This window comes from Castanea sativa, chromosome 6, assembly GCF_040712315.1.
Source record: "Castanea sativa cultivar Marrone di Chiusa Pesio chromosome 6, ASM4071231v1".
NCBI lineage: Eukaryota > Viridiplantae > Streptophyta > Magnoliopsida > Fagales > Fagaceae > Castanea > Castanea sativa.
In genome coordinates this window covers 29,405,567-29,425,835 of record NC_134018.1, presented here as the reverse complement: position 1 = coordinate 29,425,835, position 20,269 = coordinate 29,405,567, and the positions used below count along the sequence as shown (strand labels likewise).

General features: G+C 33.8%; 1 pseudogene; it reads right to left on the bottom strand.

The window, feature by feature from the left end:
- Positions 1 to 4,331: 4,331 nt before the first annotated feature.
- Positions 4,332 to 16,565, bottom strand: LOC142640575 (protein ENHANCED DOWNY MILDEW 2-like; annotated as a pseudogene).
- Between the last annotated feature and the right edge of the window lie 3,704 nt (positions 16,566 to 20,269).

The following is a 20,269-nucleotide window of genomic DNA, read 5'->3' as shown; positions in this document are numbered from 1 at the left end:
CTCTCCACAGATGAGGTGTGGTCAAGGATGTGGAAAAACCGCCCTTGTAGGTGCGGTGCAAAAAAGCCTTCCAAAACTGGCCGCACCGCACCATGTATAGCCCTAGTAGGTATTGGATAAGATTCGATTTGAGAGCCTCATAGACAAAGTCAACAAGACTCTCTCTATTTAAGTGTGCAGGTACTTATATATTATTCTTCTTTGTTTTGGTCCAAGAACTTAATATTTAATGTGATTTTAGATTGCTAACACTTTTCTAGTTTTTGGGTTATAGATTTGGTGAACAATTTGGGTACAATTACGAGGTCTGGGACCAAGGAATTTATGGAGGCATTGCATCCCGGAGCAGATGTGAGCATGAGTGGTCAATTTAGTATTGGGGTATAAGGGAATTAAGCTGCTTGAACTGGTAATTAATGCTACTTTTTTTTATGTAATTTACACTACTTTTTTTAGGGTATTATGTAAACAAGTGTTATTATGTAATTTACGTTACTTTTTTTTTCGAGAGTATTATGTAAACAAGTTTTTCCATGTAATTTACACTACTTTTTTTTTTAAATGTAATTTACGCTACTTTTTTTTAGAGGGTATTATTATATATTTGATGTATCATGTTAATGGTTACCCAATTTAAACCTCACATGAAGTGGTTGTTATCTAAGATAAATTATATTTATCTTCAGTTCTTCACAGCTTCTCTCTCTCTCTCTCGCCTTAACTTCCGTAAGTTTCTAGTGATGTTCTGACTTCAGAGTTCAGATGCTTCTCCTTACAAATGCAATGCTTTCTAGTTTCTACCAGGTTTGTTTATGTAATTTATTTTCAATGGTGTTTGTTTGATCTTTATGGGTTTGGTTTAGTTTTTTGTGATTGGAAATGGGTTATGTTTGAGAAAATATTGTGAATTTGTTTGTAGTTTTCTTTCGTTTTCTTTTTTTGTTTATAGAATATTTGGGTTTTTTTTTTTTTTTAATGAGGATGATGTAGATTGGGGTTGTTAATTGCATTGTGTTTGGTACCTGAAAAAATGAGAAATTAACCGAACTAACCGCACTGAACTGGTATCTTGCACCACACCTTGTGTAGACCGGTTCCCAACTCTCCACAAATGAGGTGGGGTCAGGGATGAGGAAAAACGGCCCTTGTAGGTGCAGTGCAAAAAAGCCTTCCAAAACTGGCCGCACCACACCGTGTATAGCCCTAATAGGTATTGGATAAGATTCGATTTGAGAGTCTCATAGACAAAGTCAACAAGACTCTCTCTATTTAAGTGTGCAGGTACTTATATATTATTCTTCTTTGTTTTGGTCCAAGAACTTAATATTTAAGGTGATTTTAGATTGCTAACACTTTTCTAGTTTTTCGGTTATAGATTTGGTGAACAATTTGGGTACAATTACGAGGTCTGGGACCAAGGAATTTATGGAGGCATTGTAGCCCGGAGCAGATGTGAGCATGATTGGTCAATTTAGTATTGGGGTATAAGGGAATTATGCTGCTTGAAGTGGTAATTAATGCTACTTTTTTTAATGTAATTTACACTACTTTTTTTTAGGGTATTATGTAAACAAGTGTTTCCATGTAATTTACGCTACTTTTTTTTCGAGGGTATTATGTAAACAAGTTTTTCCATGTAATTTACACTACTTTTTTTTTAAAATGTAATTTACGCTACTTTTTTTTAGAGGGTATTATTATATATTTGATGTATCATGTTAATGGTTACCCAATTTAAACCTCACATGAAGTGGTTGTTATCTAAGAAATTGTTGTAAAAAATTTCTTTTGTAACATAAATTATATTTATCATTTGTACAATTCTATGTAAAATTCAATTTGCATTTTCTTTATAATTATTAATTTACTACTCCATAAAAAATGTATGTTAATGGTTACCCAATTTAAACCTCACATGAAGTGGTTGTTATCTAAGAAATTGTCGTAAAAAAATTTCTTTTGTAACATAAATTTTATTTATCATTTGTATAATTTTATGTGAAATTCAATTTACAATTTTTTTTTTTTACTACTCCATAAAAAATGTTATGTACCTTTTCTCAGTTTTAAGGGTAGTTGATATCTTTGAAAGTTAAACTCTTTTTAACTTTTGTTATGGACGTGTAATAAGTGGCTAACTATTACAATTAAAACACTACATTTTAAGATTAAAATTGATCATTTACCGTAAAATAAATATATTTGAAATTTAAACTCTTTTTATCTTTTGTTATAGTTGTGTAGTAAGTGGCTAACTTTTAGGATTAAAACGGTAATGTAGTTATCCACAAATGTATATTGTTTTTAAACTTTGGATTTGAAAAAAAGAAAAAGAAAAAAGGTGGCTGGGTAGCGTTTTTGGGATAGAACGTGAGATTTTAAAAAAAAATAGTTTAATCCGATTTTTAAACATGTAGTTTTTCTTTTTTGATAAACTTTTATATAAGGATAGAGTCACACCAATTCCCCACTTTAATCTTTTAAATTTTCCTAAAATTTAGTTTTTTATTTTTCTTTCAAAATCAGATATGTTAATGCCTAAATTTAAGGATATGGATGGAGAAGTTATAGTAGTGGTTTTATAATAGGAGTCTTTTTTTTTTTCAAAATAAAGAAGAGATTTAAAAATTAAAAAAAAAAAAGGGAGGGAGGAAAACAATTGATTTTTTTTTTTTTAAGAAATAATAAAAAAACAAATAAATCTTGATAAAAGAAAAAAGGAGAGAGAGAGAGAGAGAGAGAGAGCGTGAGGTGAGTTTTCTAAGGAACATGAGAGAGTTTACTTTGAAAACCAACAGAAAAGTGGTCCTATTTTGTAGGGAGTTAGAAATGTATTTTTACCAAGTGTCTTTAAGTTTTGTTTCTAATTAAATCTAGTGGTCACACCAATTCTCCATGTTAATCTTTTAAATTTCCCTAAAATTTAGCTTTTTATTTTCTTTCAAAATCAGATATCCTAAATATTAGGTTTGCCTTTATATTTCTTTTTCAAGTTTTTTTTTTTAATTCTGTACAGATGAGGGGTTTTTTTTTTTTTTTGGTTATATTCTTTTCCAAGTTCTTTTTCATTCGATACGGATGATTTTTGTTTTGGATAGAATTATTGATGCAAGTTACCGTCGGATAGGGATAAGGTATTTTTAAACTTTGAATTTGAAAAAAATAAAAAAGGGTGGCTGGGTAGGGTTTTTCTTGGATAGAACGTTGGATAATTTTATGTTTTTTTTTTTTTTTTTTCAAAGTAGGGGTAGCTTTTTTTGGATAAAATGTACGACTTGATAACTGTCATAAAAAAAAATTATAAAAAAAAAAAAAAAAAACACCAATAAAAAGAAGTGAGTGCGTGCTAAAAGGCTCTTCTATTTGTTATATAAGGGTTAATTTAGAGCATTTATTATAATTTGAAATTACTATATTTTCCAACCACAAATAATACTCATCACATCCCTAGATTTTTTTTTGTTATTGAAAAATGTAATAATCTCAAATTATAATAAATACTCTAAATTAACCCTTACCCAAAAAATAGAAGAGTCTCTGAGCACGCGTGTGAACGTGGGATAATTTTATGTTTTTTTTTTTTCAAAATACGGGTAGCTTTTTTTGGATAAAACATATGACTTGATAACTGTCACAAAAAAAAAATAATAATAATAATAAAAAAGAACAACACCACCATCAATAAAAAGAAGTGAGCGCATGCTCAAATGCTATTCTATTTTTTTGGTAAGAGTTAATTTAGAGTATTTATTATAATTTGAAATTACTACATTTTCCAACCACACGTAATATTCATCACACTCCAAGGTTTTTTTTTTGTGATTGAAAAATATAGTAATCCCAAATATAATAAATACTATAAATTAACTCTTACCTAAAAAATAGAAGAGCCTTTGAGCACACGCGTGCTCAGAAGTTAGTAAACTATAACTAGTTACAACTGTTAAATATTATCTTTTTTAATTTGAAAACGTGAGCCACGAAAGATGAATATAGTGTGTGTGAAGAAGTTAATATATTTATTTATTTTATGCTCGTATTTGGTTTGAGTTTTACTTCTTTTTTGTCTATTTCATTTAGGAGTTCAGTGCTGTGTTATAATGCATTTTATTTTATTTTTAGATGAACAATTCATGTTTAGGGAATATAAATAAATAAAAAATTTATTTTTTTCAATACTTAATAAGGTTTAAAAGTTATAAAAGAAATACATAAATAAAAAAGGAAGAATAAAACCTTTTTTTTAAGAATGAAAGAGTAAAACTTAGGTACAAACTCTAGAGCAATGCATCAGGTTTTCTAACTAAAATCAAACACATGATTGCATTAACTAATTAAACACTAATTGTGTTATATTTTCTAAGAATAATTAAATTCAATACAGCTATATGTTTTAATTTAATTATAGAACCTAATATATTTAATCTAAACACATCTCTGGTTTAAAACACATCTCTGGTTGCTCCTTCAATATGTGGCCATGCTTTTGAGCTATTGCTTTGTGTCTTGCAGTCCAATCACGACGACTCCAAAGATAGAGTGGCGGTGGCTTCAAATTCCAGTCCTCCAATTTCTTGTCATGAACATCAACAGATCCAGGTAGGTAGAATGACTGAAAAGAGGACAAAAAAGTAAATGAGCCGTTTTGGAAGTTCACTTTACATCTAATATGATCTATATCAGGATAAACAGATGTAGCTTCTTGTTGATTTACCTTGCCTGAGAGTACCTCATGGTCCTCCCAAATTAAGTCATATGCAGCATTATTTTTGTCAAGTCTGGTAAACAGCAAACAAAAGAGAGAGAGATTTCAACTCTTGCTTTGCTTAGCAATGAGAGAGAGCAGATGAGTATATGAGGCCCATTAAGCATGAGTCCCGAGTCAACCCCAAAGTCCCATTGTAGCTTAGACACTTAAGAAGCCAGTATCCAACTCCTTCCCTAACAATATTGGACGTCTAATTAAATGTGACTCACCTCAGAACTCCCACAAAACTAAATACTTAATAAAGCCATCATCAACTCCCTTCTTGCAATGTGGTATTTTCTTTCTACTAAAATAATTAAGGAGGGGGAAAAACAGGTCTATTAAGGAAGCTTAAAATCCAAACTCTCCCCAAAACTGATGCTAATTTTCCCTCTTGCATTGGTTTGAAACATTAAGAGAATAAGATTATAAATAACTACAAGCGATTACCGTCTGGTTTCCTTTGGAACAATAAGAATTAGGAGCTTTGGAATAAACTCCAAGGCCTTGTTAATAAACTTGTTAGCAAGAGATGCTTTGATCCCAAAAGGGGGATTCAGCCCCATGATCCGCTCACAAAGAAAACAAGAGAAAAAGTACATGAAACTTGTACATATGAGTTAAGAAATATATTAAACAACTTACTTTATGCCAAGATTTTTGCCTCTTACCAGTTGGGAACCATTGGGTAATTCTTCTGGATTGACACTCATACAGTCTCTCTTCTCAAAACTGAAATCATTCTGCAAAAGGATCCTTATGTAACTAATATAATAAGAGATCGGCAGAGGGAAGGGAACAGAGAGAATTCCTATCTATCACTAAAATCATTAGGGTTCAAGTTAAGCTTTTAAGGTTTTTTTTTTTTTTTTTTGTGGGACAGAAGATTTCAAAAAAAAAATTGTATTCTTTTCAAACACAAAAAATTCAGGCTTTTTTTTTTTTGAAGAGTCAAAAAGTATGTAATATTCAATAGAATAACAAGATTTAAAGGAAATTATTTTCTTGTCATACCGGACAAAATAGGAGGTTTACCCAAAAGCTTAACTAAACAGAGCCCTTTATTTCAACTTCTTGGGCATAACAGATAGTCCTATATATAATAGAACCATATTCTGCACTACTTTCACGGCAAAAGGGGGTTTTATTCAATGAAAAGTAAAGAAAATACGAATCAGATGAAAAACCTAGAACCCAAATCATAGTAGCAAGTTTTTTACAATATCAAAATTATAAAAATGGTATGAATACAAAATAGTTTATAAAAACATCAATTTTGGTATGTATTTCATTTTTAACCATCCCCTTGTGAATTATAAAACAACATTTACCGACATTAAAAGGATCGATACCTTTTATTCAATAAAGATACTTATTGACACATATTTTGCATTAAAAATGATTTCCATGGAATATACACAATCATTGAAAGCAAATTAAGTTCGCCATAATCCTGGAGAAGAACTCATATTTTGCAACACCACCAATCTTTTTACAAACTGAGGTTGCCGTGTACAAAGGTGCAGACACAAACACCTGCTAATGAAATATACTTCTTTTATTGTTGATCCTGTTTAGAAAACCAACTTTTTAAGAAACATCATTTAATGCATTGTCTATTAGATAAAAATGAAGAAGTTTTCAAAGCTACCCTCCTTAATCTTAACTCAAATAAAAAAAGGAAAAGAAAAAAAAAAGTTATTAACTTTTCAAATAAAGTAATAACTTAAAAATGTTATTAGTGGTGTTCATTGATTTATTAAAGGATACTGTATTTTGGGAAATCCCAAAATAGTATAGTGGACTAATAATATCGGACAAAAGAAGTATTAAGCAAAAAGTATAACTAGTTCTCAACAAGTTAACAGATATCTGTATCTTTTCTTCCTCTTCAACCTTGAGTTAAGTATCAAGCTCTATACTCTATATAGTGAAATTTCAACCATAAAGGGGCTCTGTTTCTGTTGTCAGGCTAGCAGCCTTGCTTTCTGTTGTTTGTGGTTGACTGATGGCAGGAGTTGACATTATGTCTGGGATTTGGGAGATCTGGATTTCTGCTGTCCCAGGGTGCCTATATAGAGGTTTTAGCATTTGTTGTTAGGTGGGTAGGGGTTTACGTGTATCTGGGGGTTGTTTGTGGCTGCTGTGTCAATCTGGTGTGTGTAGCTTGGCTGCTTGTGTCTTTCTGTTGTTTGAGCTGTAATTGTTCCATTTTTTATTAATAATATTTAATTATTCATTTAAAAAAAAGGGGGAGAAGCTGAGTAAAAGTGTAGCCCTAGCATTCCTAAACTTGTTCCCTAGATGCCAAATGGCTACACTAACTGCACAAAATTGTGCCATCTCAACGTTATATAAAATAATTAATACCAACGCCAAACCTAAAATCACATTATTAACTTAGGGATTTCTAATCACTTTAATTAAAAATTAAACTTAGATATGATGAACCTTTAGAGCAACCACATTCCACATCTGCCAAATACTTACAAAATATGAAACAGTTTCACATAAACACAACCAAAAAATAATGTAAACTACAACTTTCATATAAGCAAGATAGAAACATGAAAAACAATGAAACAACAGAAGAGATCAAACCTAATAAACAATCTTAAAAAATTAAAAATTAAAAAAAAAAAAAAAAAGGTTAGAAATTACTTGCAAAGTTGCTTCAAACTGCATTGAAGGCAACCCGAAGTGAAGTATGCATAAATGACAAATCCATTTATATGTTACTTGTATAATTTTAAATTTTCAAATTCTGGAAAAAAAATTTAGCTACAAACCAATTTGGAGGAACTAGGTGGCATTCTCTTAAATAGACAGGGTCCTTATCAAGTGAATGTCACATGACATTGTTACAGACCAAGTATCATGTTGACAGACATTCCCATTTCTCTTTCTTTGTCATTTCCCCTCTGCCAACTCCTTCTCACCACTCCACCATTCCCATCCCAGCAACCTTTTCTCTACTGTGTGAGTGCCAGTGGTACAAAGATTGCGATTTTGGCGCCAATAATGCCATCAGCATTTGAGAGATGCTTTGCTAAGAGGAAGGTGTTGAAAAAAATACCAGTTTCGACTATAATAGGTGGCCCTTTTGGATTCTAAAAGGAACAATTTTTATCTTTATGGTGCTCATTGACACAACTCAAAAACAACACATTTCTTTGGTACATATTGCTTAGAAAATACACTCATACAGTCCCCCCCCCCCCCTCTCTCTCTCTCTCTCTCTATGCAACAACAAAGGCAAAACCCATTTCCTTCTTTTCCAATTACAATCTTTGCTCTAGTTGCAACCTTCTGATACTCTTTAAACCTCAAACATAAACCCCATTTCACAGAATTTGAATTTTTTTTATTGGCATGAATTTTCTTTATTTCTTTTTCTAATTTTTCTTTTGCAGATTGACACGGCCTCCATTGTTGCTAACTTGCCTCCACCATTGCTGTAACATGGTAGAAAACCATTTTCCAAACTCTGTAGAAACTCCCAGTTTCTTCAATTTTAGGTGAGCCTTTTATATTCTAAAAGGTGTTGAAGAGAGGCCTGAGGAGGCTGCTGCTCAGATGCTCAAACAAGCAGCTGCTAATCTCTTCGACTCCTTTGTCTTGGCAAAGCTCCTCTCAAATGCTGACAAAATCATTGGCAGCAAAATCCCAGTCCTTGTACCATTCGACCACGCAATAGAGAAAAGGTGGGTAGACTGGGGGTTGGAATGGCAGAGTGATGAGAAGGGGTTGGGGTAGAGGAAACTACAAAGAAAGAGAAGAGGGGATTGGGGCTAAAAGTGAACAGCATATTACATAATACCTGTTCCATTAAATTACTTAACATGACAAGGACACTTGCCTATTTAAAAGAATGCAGCCTAGCGGTTTGGAGGAATTTCCTACTTTAAGTCTGCTTTACGGAAGACACTGGCTTTCAGTTTGCTTTACAAAAAGAGAGATTTAAAGAAAAGAACTATCATGCAATGACTATAGTACTATACATTCTATATAATTGGTTCCTTTATAAATATTTTAGTAGTAATTTACAAAGAAATGAAAAATTCTTCATTTTATTACAAGAAATAAGAAAATCTAATTTTAGAGAAAAATAAACAAATAGAATGAATTAGCAAAGTATGTTCTGATGGTAATTTTACTCTACAATGATGATGGAAAATGTATGGCAAACATTTTATAATTAGCATTTTCTGAAAAAGCACATCAACAAATTTGTCAATGAAAAAAAAAATCTTTAGATGCTACACAGAAATTCAAGTTATGTATAGAACTGTAATAATTCAGACTACTACCATTCAGACCCTACAAACAAGAGAAAATAACTACATTTTGCCTATTTGATCTGCAAGTATATAGATTAATTACAAACAAGTCTTAGATTTATGCTCCCTTTAAAAGTCAATATACTGTCAATTATATTGTTATAAAATGTATGAACTAAGAATTCAAGGAAAACATAAACAAACTTTAGCACTAGCATAAACAATGCTTTTTTATAACACATTGTTTATATTTTATCTATATTTCTGCTGTTTAAATTACATATATATATTTCTTGAAATGAAAATCAATTGAATCTAACCAAATTCATACCAATAAAATTAAAAATGAAAGACAAAGGCCATGCATAGCACGGGATATAGGCTAGTACCATTATAAAAGTCAAAATCTACCTTCGCTTGGAAAAGATCATAATTTTTAAATGTGCACCCCTTCCCAGTCTTTTTAAGCTTTTCTTTCATGAGACAACTAAAATCATTAGAACCACAGCAGAAGTCGACAATCTGTTCAAGGAGGAAGTGCTTGTGAGAATAATGATGATAACCAAAACAACAATAAATGCAATTTTCCAGTAGTTAAAAAGCACCAACAACAAACAGACAAAAAAAATTCGAAGTTTCGATTTCATACTCTTATTCAAAAGAATTATAAGAATTGCAACAGCATCATAATTGCTTTGACTCTAATTATCTCTCTGCAATAGATTCTTCCACAATCTGAGAAGCTTTAATCTATATTTTATGCAAAGAAGACTCAAGTGAGCAGTATCTTAGCCTCATACAATTCTCCTCTTTCTAGTTCATGAATGCAGAGTCAAAGCACAGAGCGTGCAAGACAAAGTGAGTGATTTTCCTACACAATAAGATACAATTAAGGACCAAAATGGGCTATGTATGAACTCCGTAAGCCAATCCAGGAATATGTCCCGTCATGCTTGTTTCCTAATGATATTGTTTTAGTTGAGAATATATTTGCTGAGTATGTTCACTCAAAATTAATAAAATTTTCTGCAATGACATTTGAGGCTTCATTAGAATAATCATTATTGAATCCCATCAAGTAATAAAAACCAAATTAATGTAAAATAATTACTCTTTTTGTATCTTTTTTTTGCTACACAGTTCAAACTTCAAACCTAAGAGTCAACCTGATGAAGAATCAGATATGTTGTTTACTACCGAGAAGGAAGACTTCCCACTGGTTGATGAGAAAGATAAACTCAGAGAGCAACAAATCAGATGGTATACATGATGTGAAAATTTAGCGTGATGCATCTACTATTGATCAACCTTCCACAATGCTTAAAGTGACAAAGCTCAATGATGTGAAAAAGATTGATACAATGATACTTTTTGAGGCTCAAGACATGGTTGTATCTTTTGCAACATTGATTCCAATTTATTGTTGCATCATTTTGGTTAGGATTGTCCATCCACGTATGAAAACCGATCCACCAGCTCAGCCCAGTCCAACCCAGTCTATTCTTGCCAGTTTTGAGACGAACAGCGGTCAGTGGTGGATTAAGCTCTTCAAGAACCATTAAATACGGTTTGGGTGTCAGTTTTCACAGATTGAAATCCAATTAAATTGACCCATCCAACGGAGACATAAGGTGTGGTTACAGCAGGCGATCTTCGCCTGTCACCCTTCATCGTCCATCATTATTGGCCTCAACCAAATCCCACCAACACACGTGGAAGACCAAGCGGTCAAGATCGAAGTTATTCTCAGTCGACGAAAGTTACTGATATTCTTCACCCAACAAGGTAGGAACAAGTTTCGGTTTGATCCCCAAACCAATTCAACTAGACCCATGGACAGGCCTAGTAGCAGTTTTGTCTTGTGTCAAACCCTTAAAATCCAAACCCTACATATGACAATTAAATCCTAATCATCTAATTTCATTAAAAACCATAAGCTAATCAAATGACCTTTTTACATTTTTTTTTTAACAATACCTTTCAAAATAATAAATAGATAATAATAAACAAAACATACCATAGACAAATAAAATACTAGTCTTTAGATAGCAAACAGGCTGACAAAATGGACTAATGGGTCTTCCTCCTTTGGACTTAAATTCTCCAACATTAACAACAAGATGATTGGGATAGTTTCCATATTTTAAAGTCACACTATAAAGCTCCTGATATATGCATAACTTCCAGTTTTCCACATTATTTTAAAAAATATATATATTTTGAAAATGAATAGAGATAGAGTAAGGTTATAAACACATGGAGCATTCTTAAAATTCTTCCCTAGTCCTTTTGGTTGGACTACACAAAAAGAGTTATAATGATTAAATGGAAAAATAAATGGTAATAGGAAGAGAATCATAAGTTAACAACTTTTGAGCTTTGACCTACTACATTCTCAGAAAGCAATAAGGAAAACAATCTGCAGTGGTATGAATCAAGGTTATTACATACACCATATTCCCTAAAATTACAAGATGCATAACCAAATCCGAGAAAAGGAAAAGGAAAAGAATTGTCTTACCATATCACCGTTTTGCACGTAACAATGGAGCCTATTAACAATCTGCAGAATGAAAGCTCATTCTAGGAGCTTTGCCCGGTCATTGATCAGCTAGATCCAAGTAGACCAGATACAGAACCAAACTACAAGAAAAACTTAAATCAAATAAACCATCAGTAGAATTTACCTCTTTAAGTTTGTCCACTTTTGTGAAATGGCGACCGAAAGATGTATAGCGCTTGCCATAGAGAAAAGTTGCAAGATAGACACTGAGCTTTCTCTACAGAATGTGAAAAAGTAATTTGAATAGTTTAGTATGATTTAAATTTCCTTTAATCCCTCCCTTCTTACAAGTAAAATTGTTTTTAATCACTCTATCCCAAAGTGATTCAGTCATAGTTTACAAGTGAAATGATTTAGTACACAAAAATCTAATTTTTGACCACATTTTCTTGAACTAGCAGACCTTAATGTCAGTGGGGAAAAGGAAATAAAGAAGAAAATGATAATTTTTTCCTTTCAAGAAAAGTTGTAGCACAAAAATAAACTCAACCCATGAATCATAATGACAGAGGAAAGAATACAAGCTTAACCACTTGAAATCAACTATTTGCCATCAAAGTATATTACACAGAAAAAAGATTCACCATTAAGAGCATTTCAACAAGAATAATATGTGAAACAGAACTAAGGAGCCAAGTACACCTCAGAGGCATAAATCTCTTTAGTAATATTAAGATTTTGGTAGAACTGGCTTCAACCTTCCATTTGAAAATCTGCCAGAGAATCTCTGGTTCACAAACAGCTTTTGCATCTTCAATGCTGCAACCCTCTTCTAACCTCTGTAAGGCTGTTTGAATAGCCTGCAGGTAAACTTGAAGGATTTAAAATAAAAAGGCCACTTATAGAGATGCACAATTACAATGTTTAGTCAAATAATTTCAACATTGGCAGAAACATTTGACAGACAATCAGTTGGATATACCTTAACAGAGCACTCCACTTTTCATTGTGTGATACTCTTGCCCAATACAGATTCATAGTATGCATCTGCACCCTGGACTTTCTGCCTTCTGATGAATTCTTCATTATTAAATGAAGCGGTGGAATTTTTCATTAGATCCAAAATTCTGTAAATTGAAAAGTAAAATCAGTATTATCAAATCCATATATAATGTACTGAAACTTCAAATTTCAAATTTTTCCTCTCACACAAAGCTGCACTAGGCCTGTAATTTTGAAAAGAGGAAGAAAGCAAGTAAAAAATTACCGATTTTTCATGTCAGCATTCAATACGAACTCTGAACTGCTTGATTTTATCATCACAGACTCCTCCAAAATTGTGTTCTTGATTTTCCCACTAGACAATTTCTGCTTCTTGGACCTTAATGGCTACAATTCCAAATCAATCAAAGACTTACTGTTCTTTGTAGAGGACTTGCTTTCAACTGCAGTGAAAGACTTGCAAGGGATAGACCTAATATTTTCCTTTACAGATTTCCCAACTGAGTCAATTGTATTCTGTTTTTCCAAGGAATCAAAATCCTGCCTAAAACATCTTTTCTCAATGTTTTTGGTAGAATCTCCACCTTTGACACTGTTGCACATCTTTTTGACCCGATTCGGCAACTTTGATATAATTTTCCCTGCACTTAAATTGTCACAAACCATTCCTTTTGTTGAAGCCACAGCCTTCTTTTTGCTTGATAGCTTCTCTCCTTCGTGTTGTTTCTTTATTCCTTTAGCATCAGGAAACTTTAAGTGGTCTCTAAGTGGAGTCCCAAGTTCTTTATTGATCTCATGATCCCTGTTCAAAATATTTGGCAATCCAATGTCATTTAATGAACAATGTATATACATTCTAAAAAACATCAATGAGATTACATATACTTGACTTCTTACAAGCAATATATCAGAATTCGATTTGGAAGCAGGCCATCCCAAGCCCTTGGTAAAATATCTTCGTCATTATTATATTCAAAACAAATCCCCCTGAATCAAGGGCAAACCTTATGTCAGAACTTTTCCACAGAATGATACTTTTAAAACCCACTTTAAATATGAAAAAAGAATTACAGAGTACCAGGGCAAGCATTTCCTGTGATATGCATTGGGGCAACGCCAACACAAGGCAAACTGCAACTCATGAACATTCTTATTTTCACCTTGCTTACAAACAAAACATTTGTGAGCAGGGCAAGTAAATGATTCTCCTGCAGCTATTTGTTTCTGAAGTTTTTGAGCTTGCATGTCCTGGTGTGGATGGAGCAGTTTAGCAACACATTCTGGGTGATAGAAATGGCCACAAGTTGCAGAAACACAGGGGAAGACCTTCAATGTGACAGGAAAAGTTTTGAGTAGCAGATATACACATGTAACCTAACCAAAAAGAGTGAAACACACCTAAAATCCAAGATTGCAACTTGAATAAATGAAAAAGTACTAGGGGATGATCAACTGAGGTCAACATATATCTAGAAACGACTGAAAGCAATTAAGAAAATATAACAGATAAGGGCTTCTGCTAAATCCGTGTGATAACAAATTGGGTTATAAACTACTACTATAATTACCCTTTCTATGTGCATAATGACTTCCAGAATTCATCATTCACCCTGCCATCACACTCAGTATTCAGATAGGTCAGGGTAGTACACACCAATACGCACACAAACAAGGGGGGGGGGGGGTGGTTGAGCTCTAACTACCATACATATCAAGTTCCCATTCAAAATTATGCTACAAAGTTTTAATGATCTTATCTGTTGACGCAAATGATACCAAAATCAGAGTCCTCTTTTCTCTTGCCTTATCTTTTGCATTCCTTTGAAGTGGGGAGAAGGGTGGGGGGAACTGAGAAATACCGAACAGTTTCTTCAAATGGCTCCAAATTAAAACCAAGTGGTCACAAACACATTCACCATGAGGGCTCCATATAAATTTTAGTACCAATGTTGTGGCCAAATTCTTGATACACAATTTTTGGGAAGTGGTATTAGACTCATCATTTAACAATTCAAATGATCATTTTTAAAGCTTGAACGAGAATATATATATATATATATGTCAAATTGTGAAGTGATTACGATTATCAGAATAGTATACCTCTGCTGGCTCTGCATCAGAAGATTTATCAAAAAATCCCAATTTGCCACAAACAAAGCATTGATGTTGCTGATACTTGCAATTTCTACACAAAAATATTGGCATTGCCTGCACATAACCAAATACTGATTAAAGGGGAAAATAACTAGAGTTCAGAGCAAAACGAGCAAATAGAGGGAATACACACACAATTAAAGCAAAGAAGTCAGTACCTTGACTTGAGCATCAGTATAGCCAAGAGTCTCACAGAAGTCCTCAGCCCCAGAACCTATGTTTGCATGAAATGATCTCAAGCACTTTCCTTCACAACTGTATCAAATGCCAATTGAAATTGAAATCAATAAAGTAAATTAGTCTACCAAAAAAGGGATTATTCAACAAAATAATCCTTAAGTCAGGAAACACTACCTTTAAATTTAAAAATAAATAAATAAATAAATAAACTGTATTCATTAAGTTAAAGAAAACCATTAATTAAATGAAGTCATAAATAGAGCATACCATAGGATTTCACCACCATTGTCACAAATTGAACAAACATGATCATAGAGATAAAGTTCGTTATCTTCTTCACCAAACACTATATCATACTCCTCTTCATCATCCGAATATACTATAAAATTCAACCTCTTCCTTTTTTGAGCATCCTGTTAAACCAACCAAGGACACCTTGAACAAAAAGAAAGATTTTGTAACAAAATGTGTAAGCAAGAGACCAATCAGATAGTTCTGACCTCATGAAACGCATAACTTTTCCTAGGCTTCTCCAAAAAAAGTAAGCAAATACTGTCCAAAAGATTAATAATATGTAACTTAAAGAAGCTAGTAACAGTAATAACATATAAAATGAGTACAACAGTATTCCATAGTACATATTCTTGAATCTCTTTCTTTTCAAATGTAATCAGTGGCAGAGGGAGGGGGGCCAGGGGACAGATGCCCCTCCCCCTCTATTTTAGTGTTAAAATTCAAAATTTTGAGTCAATTTTTGGTAAAGCCCCCCTTCAATTTTTTTTTTTTTTTTTTGTCATATATAAATCATATAATTTTAGGCGCATTTAAAGCATTGGTTTATAAAATAAAAGATTAAATCTCTTTAGTAAAAGTTCTCTTTGTTTTTCCAAAGACAAATTCATTTTCATTTGCACTTAGAGAGTTAGGGATATAGGAATACAATGATACATTTAAGAAACATTTCTGGCTCCCCCACTGAATGTAAGTATTTGTAATTCTATAAAACAATAGTTATCTCTTCAATAAGCAAATACAGACTTTCGCACTAAACAACAACAGAGATAGATAAAAGAAGTAATAACCTTAGATTTTACTAAAGGTTTATCTCTTTTAGCAGCTTCAGTGATCAATTGTAATTTGTATGTGATCCAATACATCATTCTCAGAAGGTTCAACCTCAAAAGAGCTGCAAAATACAGAGGTGATCACAAAAACGAGCAAAACAGCACTTAGGATATATATATATATATAATATAAGAAAATCAAACCTAAATGTTTTCATCAAGTGATTCCACAGAGATTTTGCTGATGCCTCTGGATTCTTTTTAACAAAATGAAGCCAGTGAACAGTCACTAAAATTGTCCTGATTGTGTTCTCGATCGAAAGCCTTCCTTGGCTTTTGAAGTGTTATCCAGCTTTTCTCCTTGGAAAGCACACAAATTTCAGGCTGCACATAGGAAAGTTGAAATCTCCATGCTATGACGCACTTGTAGATTCTCTGAAGCCCATCCTCACCATCCCCACGTACGAAAACTTGTGTTTCCAAGTCGCCAAAAAAATCACCCTCGCTCCATTGTAGTGGCAAAAGTCAAAACAGACAATGAAACAGGATTTCCCACGTGATCGATAAAATCATAGTTTGTGACAAACTCTGCCACAATCTCACTCTCTTCATCGGATGCCATTGAATTTCCACACCAAGACTGTACAATCGAGTAATAAATATATTTGGGTAATCAGTGAGCTCTATCATCTAAGAAGCAAATACAGTAAGCATCCTAACAATATGTTAGGTATATGTAATCAAAAATAACTTGAACCACAAGCATTAGCAAACATTTAAATATAAAACTATGTGGGCATTAAGTACCAGGTTAAACTATTTGTTATTATTTGCCATCTTGACTAAAACACGAAAATTAATTGTACAATCGAGAGTAATAAATCACAATTGATATCTCACTAGTACTAGTAGCTTCAAAAATTCACTTCAAGTTAGCTTTATCAAAAACACTAAACAAACCCAACAAAAAAAAAATTGTTCCTTCTTGGACCCAAAATTTCTTTCCATTTTTCTCTCTGCTCTTTTAATTTTTCCCAAGCTTTCTCAGCAACCAAATAAATCAGTTTGCAAAGTAAGAAAGTCTCACATACTTAATTCCTGTTTGGCCATTCCAACAAGAACCACCTATCTTGTAATTTTCCTTTATTAGAAAATTGATAAACTCACTTTCAACAATTTTACACTCCAACTTCTAAGCTCCCAAAATCACACTCTAAAACCCCATTCCCTTCTCTTTTCCTAAACTTTCTCGTCAACCAAACAAAGCATTTCACACACACCAGAAACTGAAACCTAGAAGAACAAGGAAGTACCCAGCGAAGAGGACAAGTCCGAGCTATTTCTTCGTCACCCTCAACCCATCCAAACCCACACTGCGAGCTCCAGCGAAGAGGACAAGGAAGCACCACGCCGACCCGCCGAGTCCGACTCTGAGTTTCGAGTCACAATCACGACATTGATCAGGTGGGTTTGTTTGATTTCGTTGTGGGTCTCTGGGTTTGCTTGGATTTGATGACTGCGTTGTTTCTCTCTGGTGTTTGATTGTTGGAGAAGAAGAGTTGTTCATCCGGAGTGAGTACTCTGTTTGATTTCGTTGTTCATCTGGGTCTTTGGATTTCGTTCCGCCTTGCTCTAGGCGTGCTTGCGTGGATTTTTTGCTATGGAACTCGAGTGTAAAGCACTCGATTTCAAACCTTTTATAGTTATTTTCAAATAAAATCCGAAGTAACCTTGTTTGTTGTTTGAATTTGGTTTCTTTTGTTTTAGACGACTACTACTAGTACTAGTACAATAATAGAGTTAAGAGTGTGAGAGAGAGCAAGAGAGCCCTAGACTGTACTGTGCAGAAATGGAAGAAGAAGAGGGACACGGCATTGGCATGTGATGTGTGTGAGAGTGAGAGAGAGAGAGAGAGAGAGAGAGAGAAGTGGGGGGAATGTGTAGATTAGCGGTGTGGATGGCATGAATATAGTAAGGTAGGCATGGTTTGAAACTATATAGGAAAATAGCAACTCGAGTTTTTGAAACTCAAGATTTACATAATAAATCGAGTCTCAAAAACTCGCTTTGGGCTCGCTTTGGGCTTGCTGACGTGGAGAACATGCCACCTAGATCTCGAGTTTCTAACACTCGTTTTAAGTCGATTAAACTCGAGTTTTGTAAACTCGAGTTTTACTATATCTTATTTTATATTTTGTATTTTATACGCATGGAACTCGAGTCTTAGAGACTCGAGTTTTATGCTAGTAACTCGAGTCTTATAGACTCGATTTCCTCTGGGCATGTTTATTTAAAACTCAGCCCGTGGCATTTAACTCTCTTACAGAAACTCACCCTCAGTCTCACAGAAAACCTAAAACAGAGCTCTCAGCCTCACTAACTCTCACTCACTCACCCTCACTAACTCTCACTCACCCATAACTCTCTCACACCACTCACTCTCACAAAACCACATTCTCCACTCTCACTGCTCTTTCCTCTCAGCAAATTCATATCTAAGGTAAGGGTTTGTATAATTTGATTGTCATTGTAGTTGGGTATGTTGTCTATGGGTGTGGGTTAAAGAGTTTTACCATTTATTTTGTAGATAGTTAACATAACTTAGTTAATTTATCAATATTGTGAATTATAGAACTTTGTTTTGTTAGTGTTAATTTTTTGAGTATTTATTTGTATAGTTTTTGTTATCAAAATTTTATTCATCATTTTATTTTTATCATGATCTTACAAATTTCTTTGACTTTATTTATCATTGGTTTGGGTATGAAATGGGTAGTGAATGAATGTAATGAATGGAAATGGGTATGTAATTATCAAAATTTTATTCATCATTTCTAGGCTTTTATTTTTATCATGATCTTTCAAGTTTTTTTGACTTTATTTATCATTGGTTTGGGTATGAAATGGGTAGTGAATGAATGTAGTGAATGGGTATGTAATCATGCTCCTCTACCCACCTAGTTCTTTCTAACCCTTTTAGGCATTATAGGTCACCACACAATGGAGTAATAGATAATTCCGTCTCTCCATCCACTAGGATTAGAAGGTTTACGTCTTGGCCTTTAGATATTAATGGGCACTCTATAACCTGGCTTGAATATGTTCATTGGTAAGATTGCATTACTTTTTTCCCTCACTTTACGACTATGTGATTTAACTAACATAGGACTTGACTTGAACAGGTTCACAATGCCTGATATTGTTATAATCATATACCATGGTGGTCCGCTTAAGAATCCCAATGCGAACAAGGGATTGCCATTTGAGGGGCCGGGTATGAAAACCTATTATGCCGAAGTTGATCGTAGGTTGAAAACCCTTGATGAATTGAAGATATTTGTCATGGAAGAGTTGGGTAAGAATCCTGATGCGTACAACATGCAAATTACTTATCGTATGCCAAATGAAATCATGAAGCACCGGATTAATTACAAGTATATGCTGATAGAAAAAGACAAACATGTGAAGATCATGTTTGACAAGTTGGAGAGTATAGCTGAAGTAAGTAACATTGAGTTGTACATACAGTTGGAGCCGCGTGCAGGATGGCAAGAGGATATCCAACAAACAACCACAAGCTTACAAGTTGCGCTTCCGGATGCTCAATATGAGTATTCTACACATGTAGAGGATGATGATTTTCATGCCGATGGAGATGATGATGATGATGACGACGACGACTATGTTGATGAGACTACTGCCGTTAACAATGATGATGACGATGATGATGACGACGACGACTATGTTGATGAGACTACTGTCGTTAACAATGATGATGACGATGATGATGATGACGATGATGATGATGACGATGATGACGATGATGATGATGACGATGATGATGACGACTATGTTGATGAGAATCTTGCCATTAACGGTGAAGATTTTGCCGATAAAGATGACTATGAAGACATGATTGAGAGAGGGGACTTTCGGGACTTTGGGGACTTTGAGAGGGACATTGATGACGATGAGACATTGGACGGTGGTGAACCTGATGCAGACAATGTTATTAGTGTCCAAAACATTACAAACACAATCTCTGCCTACGCACCTCCTGCGTTGTCATTCTCTGCAAATACTTGGAAAAATATGGTTGATCCTTCGCATATTGAGATGCCATTTGTGTCTACTTGGAGAGAGGGGATGAATTTGTGCAAAGGGTTGACTTTTGCCAGTAAAGTGGAGGTGAAGCGCGTATTAACAATTTGTGCCCTCAAGGAAAACAAACACTTTAAGATCACTAGGTCAACGAGGAAGAATTTTTGTGCGAAATGCGTGCATGAGTCATGCAAGTGGTATGTCTACGCAGTTATGAAGCCCGAGCTCCAAAATCTAT